Here is a 5264-nt window from a genome sequence, read left to right on the forward strand (position 1 = left end):
AAAGGGAGACCTCCGTGACATACATGGACATGACTTCCCCTGTTATTCCTGGGGCCGTAGATCCACTGTATGCACAACGCAGCTCACATTCCAGCGTCTTTCATTTCTCCCCTCATTTCGCTCCACCCATGGCTAACATCCCCTATCATCTCATTCAATTATGCATGCAATGTTGATTGTATGTTGACTAACTCCAGCTAGTGGGTTCTCACATTTCCAGTTACTACTGCATCGGCTGTCGTTTATACTTATGGTGTACTAAGGTCAAATCGGTATTAAATGATAGTTATTCCAGAGAAACTTTTTACTGAGCTTATCAACGATCTAAGACCGCGCCGCCTCCTTTTACATTTAAGAGACCCACAGTTCCGCGTAGTATAGCAGCAAGCACTCGTTGAGCAGAGCAGAGTGCAAAAATATATTTTCAGAGAGAAGGCATCACATCAGTAGTGAACACACTTCCATCGGAGTGAGACGTGAGCTCTTGATACTGCTACGACATATGACATTGGGCTATGATAGAGCATACAGAGATCACGAGTAACATGAGAAAGTTAGAGTCGAAGAAAGATATTCAGAGCGAATGAGGATTAGTCAGATGCGGTAGTCATTAGTGCATTCTCTTATGCGTAGCTTACATATTGTGAGACTTTATTATATAGAAAGGCGTCGTTATAGATTCATCAACTATTTCCATTTTTATTGCGGTAATTAAAACTATACATTACAAACAGCTCACACCACGCTATAGTATGAGGACAGTTTAGAGTCTCAGTCATGGATTTCTCTCTGAAACGGATTTACTGTTTCTGTTTGTTTCTAGTCTGGCTGAAGGCCGGGTCCAGGTCGGGGTTCGTGCTGCTCAATGCCTCGGTAGGACCGGGTTGGATCTATCACATTGACCAGGATTTAACTCCCGCTTCTGTCCGCCGCTTCGTCCGCATCCAGACGCGTACCGGGATCTTGTTTCTGTCTGGAGAGCCGGACTGCGCATCCCGGAGCAGAGACTCTGTTCCGGTTTATGTTCAGGTCCGATCACAGACTGAACCACATGAGTCCATCCTGATCCGCCTCGAGTTTATCCTCCGCAGTCGGGACTGTGTGATCCGACGCGGGGGACGGTCCGTTAACCCGGTGAGTGTTCACATGAGGCTCCAGTCCGGCACGTGCGTCTCCACCGACAACCTGCAGAACAAAGTTCACGCGCACCTGCCGCGTTTCCTGCGCAGAAATAAACATTTTCAGATCTCCTGTGCAGTTAAGAATAGTCTCTCTAGTGAGTGTTTCAGGTCTGAGGTGGACGCGGTGTGTGCACTGCAGGATGCAGACACCTCCACCCCCACCCCCGTGTTCCTGACGCTCAGACCCGCCCCTCCTGACTTCACTCAGGTGTTTTCTGAGCGCAGCAGACGTGCAGCGGTGAACTCAGCTCCTCAGTTCCAGCTGCCCAACTATCAGGTGTCGGTACCCGAAAACGAGCCGATGGGAACGCGAGTCATCACCCTGAAAGCTCTGGATAGAGACCTTGGAGCCGCTGGCCAGGTGGTCTACGACCTGGAGGCTCTGTTCGACAGCCGGTCCAACAACTACTTCCAGATCAACCCGAACTCTGGCTGCGTCTCCACCCTGCAGCTGCTGGACCGGGAGGTCAAGGACACGCACATCTTCAGGGTTATCGCCACAGACAACGGCGCCCCCAGGAGGTCGACCACTGCATACCTGACCATCACCGTTAGCGACACCAACGACCATGGGCCGGTGTTCGAGCAGACCGAGTACCAGGTTGGCCTCAGGGAGAACGTGGAGGTGGGCTTTGAGGTGCTGACCGTCAGGGCTGCGGATGAAGATGCCCCATCCAATGCTAACATGATCTATAGGATTGTAAGTGAGGAGAATGCTGGAACATTCGAAATCAACCCCAGGACCGGGCTGGTCCGGATTACACAGCGGCCTGACAGGGAACGTGTGCCACAGTACCAGCTGATGGTGGAGGCCAGTGACCAGGGCAGAGATCCGGGACCTCGCAGCACCACGGCGACTGTGTTCATCAATGTGGAGGACGAGAACGACAACTACCCGCAGTTCATCCATAGACGCTGCGTCGTCCAGGTGTTTGAGAGCATGATGGTGAACAGCAGGATGACTCAGGTGGAAGCCACAGACCAGGATGAGGGCGACAACAGTAGAGTCCACTATAGCATCATCAGTGGCAATGTCAGGGGCCAATTCTATATCCACTCCCTGACCGGCATTATCGACCTCATCAGCCCTCTGGACTATGAGACCATCAGGGAGTACAATCTGCGGGTCAAAGCTCAGGATGGAGGCCGCCCTCCACTCATGAACAGTACCGGGCTCGTAGTCATCCAGGTGGTGGATGTGAACGACAACGCCCCTATGTTCGTCAGCACACCGCTCCAGGCATCTGTCCTGGAGAGTGTGGTCGTCGGTCACTCTGTGATCCACATCCAAGCCATCGACGCAGACTCTGGTAACAATTCTCACCTGGAGTACCGGCTGACGGACACAGCGCTGGGCTTCCCCTTTGCCATCAACAACAGCACTGGGTGGGTGACGGTCAGTGTGGAGCTCGACAGAGAGACCAAAGAGTTTTACACATTTGGGGTGGAAGCAGTGGATCATGGAGTTCCCACCATGTCATCCTCTGCCTCTGTCAGCGTGACCATCCTCGATGTGAATGATAATGTCCCCACATTTACTCAGACGCTGTACAATGTGAAGATCAACGAGGATGCCGCTGTGGGAACCAGCGTGCTGCTGCTGTCCGCCATCGACCGTGATGCCAACAGCATCGTGACCTACCAGATCTCCAGCGGAAACACCAGGAACAGGTTCTCCATCACCAGTCAGAGCGCTGGTGGTTTGATCACCTTGGCCTTGTCACTGGATTACAAGCAAGAGCGGCAGTATGTCCTGACAGTGGCGGCATCAGACGGCACATGGCAGGATGTGGTGCAGGTTTATGTCAACATCACCGATGCCAATACCCACCGACCAGTGTTCCAGAGCACCAACTACCAGGTGATGCTGAGTGAGGACCAGCCCGTTGGTACCACTGTTGTCATCATCAGTGCCACGGACGAAGACACGGGAGAGAATGCTCGCATCAGTTACATCATGGAGGACAATGTGCCGCAGTTCAAAATCCACCCACGAACAGGTGCCATCACTACACAGACCGACATCGACTTTGAGGACCAGGCCTCCTACACCCTTGCCATCATCGCCCACGACCACGGCGTCCCTCAGAAATCTGACACCACGTACGTTGAGATCATTGTGCAGGACAGCAACGATAACGCTCCACAGTTCCTGAGAGACTTCTACCAGGGCTCTGTGTTTGAAGATTCTCCAGTTTACACGAGCGTGCTGCAGATCTCCGCCTTAGACCGCGACTCCGGTGCTAACGGCAGAGTCAGCTACGCCTTCCACAGTGGCGACGACGGAGACTTCTTCATTGAGCCGTACTCTGGCATCATCAGGACTGCCAGGAAACTGGACAGAGAGAATGTGGCGGTGTACCAACTCCAAGCGGTCGCCATGGATAAAGGAGTCCCCCCCTCAGAGTGATGGTGGACGTCCAGGTGTCCGTCCAGGACATCAACGATAATGCTCCAGTGTTTGAGAAAGAAGAGATGGACATCTACGTGATGGAGAACAGTCCTGTTGGTTCGGTCATTGCTCGAATCGCCGCTACGGATCCTGACGAGGGAACAAATGCTCAGATCCTGTTTCAGATTATGGATGGAAATGTCCCGGAAGTCTTCCAGTTGGACATCTTCAACGGGGACCTCATCGCTCTCACTGACTTGGATTATGAATCCAAATCCAAGTACACCATCATTGTCCAGGCCACTTCAGCTCCGTTAGTGAGCCGCACCACCGTCCACATCCACCTGCTGGATGTTAACGACAACACTCCTGTCCTGCACGACTTTGAGATCATTTTCAACAACTATGTCACCAACCAGTCTGATACCTTCCCTGCAGGATCGATTGGGTCAGTGCCGGCCTGGGACCCTGATGTGACGGATAGGCTAAGGTTCAGTTTTTTGGAGGGAAACAAGCTGAACTTACTGATCCTGAATCCGGCCAGCGGGGAGCTGCAGCTCAGCAGGGACCTGGACAACAACAGACCTTTGGAGGCCTCCATGAAGATTCAAGTTAGCGGTAAGAAATCTCCCAAACACCTCAGATACATTCAATACAACTTCCTTCACAATCAATAACCTTTTGTTGCTCCTTGTTCAAAACATTGAATTAATTTAACTTTAGATATGCTATGTGCTAAGCTAATGTTTAAAAGACAACCACAATTTGAAAATGGTTCAAAGATAAAAGAGTCAGCTAATGCTAGCAAAATAGAAAAACAGGAAGTAGTTTAACAGTGAAGCAGTTTAAACTCTAATCTGGATCAGTCTGACAGGGACTCTCAGGACTGTATGGGGGCTCAGGCTGGGGAGGGGGCATTCTCTCACAATGTGTCACCATGGCAACAACAAGCAGCATTTTTGGGACATGTTAAAGAAATAGGGTACTGGGGGGTTGTTTAGACGACTAGCCTGACAGATTAAAAGTGTGGTTGTAGGGGGTTTGTAGGGGGGGCTGTAGGGGGGCTGTAAGGGGGCTGTAAAGCGGGCAGTGTCTTTTGTCCAGATGCAGATTAGACTAAACTCACTCTGGAACTAATCTGGTTGTACGTCAGGACTCAGAAACTTGAATCTCTGACAAAGAGGGACCGGCTCAGTCCCACAGAGTCTGGAAGGCCGTTAACATCTATTAAGAAAAAAAGTATGTAAATAATATTAATAATAATAATAATAATAATGTAACAAAGAACAGTTTTAGAAATTAAAGCCTTATTATTTTATATATGAAATGATTCATATATAATAATAATATATTAATATATCATATTTTTTCTCATTCTTTGTCATAACAAAGGGTTTGATGGTAAGTGTTTCTGTCTTTATGTTTTTTTTGCTTTCACTTTTCTGCTGTTCTGTCTACTTCTTCTTCTGGTTGTTTGAACTCCTTTCAGCTCTCAACTACAATTCAAACCCTTTCAATGATCTACTTCATCTGTCTTTGTAAGACTGTGGATCTTTGTTGTGTCACCCCTATTGATTCAAGGCAAAAAAGCCTTAAAAAACATTGATTTTACTGTGATGTCACTGATGTCCTGATGGAAAAATTCACAAATTATAGATATATAAATCTAATATTAAAGGAGTCATATTATA

The 5264-nt window shown here is 49.2% G+C and overlaps 1 protein-coding gene across 1 annotated transcript in view; it reads right to left on the reverse strand.

The window, feature by feature from the left end:
- LOC118330697 (sodium channel protein type 4 subunit alpha B-like) overlaps positions 1–5264 on the reverse strand; it is a gene marked incomplete in the record, with an annotated part of 19695 nt that overhangs the window by 2073 nt on the left and 12358 nt on the right.

Source organism: Morone saxatilis, unplaced genomic scaffold (assembly GCF_004916995.1).
Source record: "Morone saxatilis isolate NCDOM2014 unplaced genomic scaffold, NCSU_SB_2.0 Contig2, whole genome shotgun sequence".
Classification (NCBI taxonomy): domain Eukaryota; kingdom Metazoa; phylum Chordata; class Actinopteri; family Moronidae; genus Morone; species Morone saxatilis.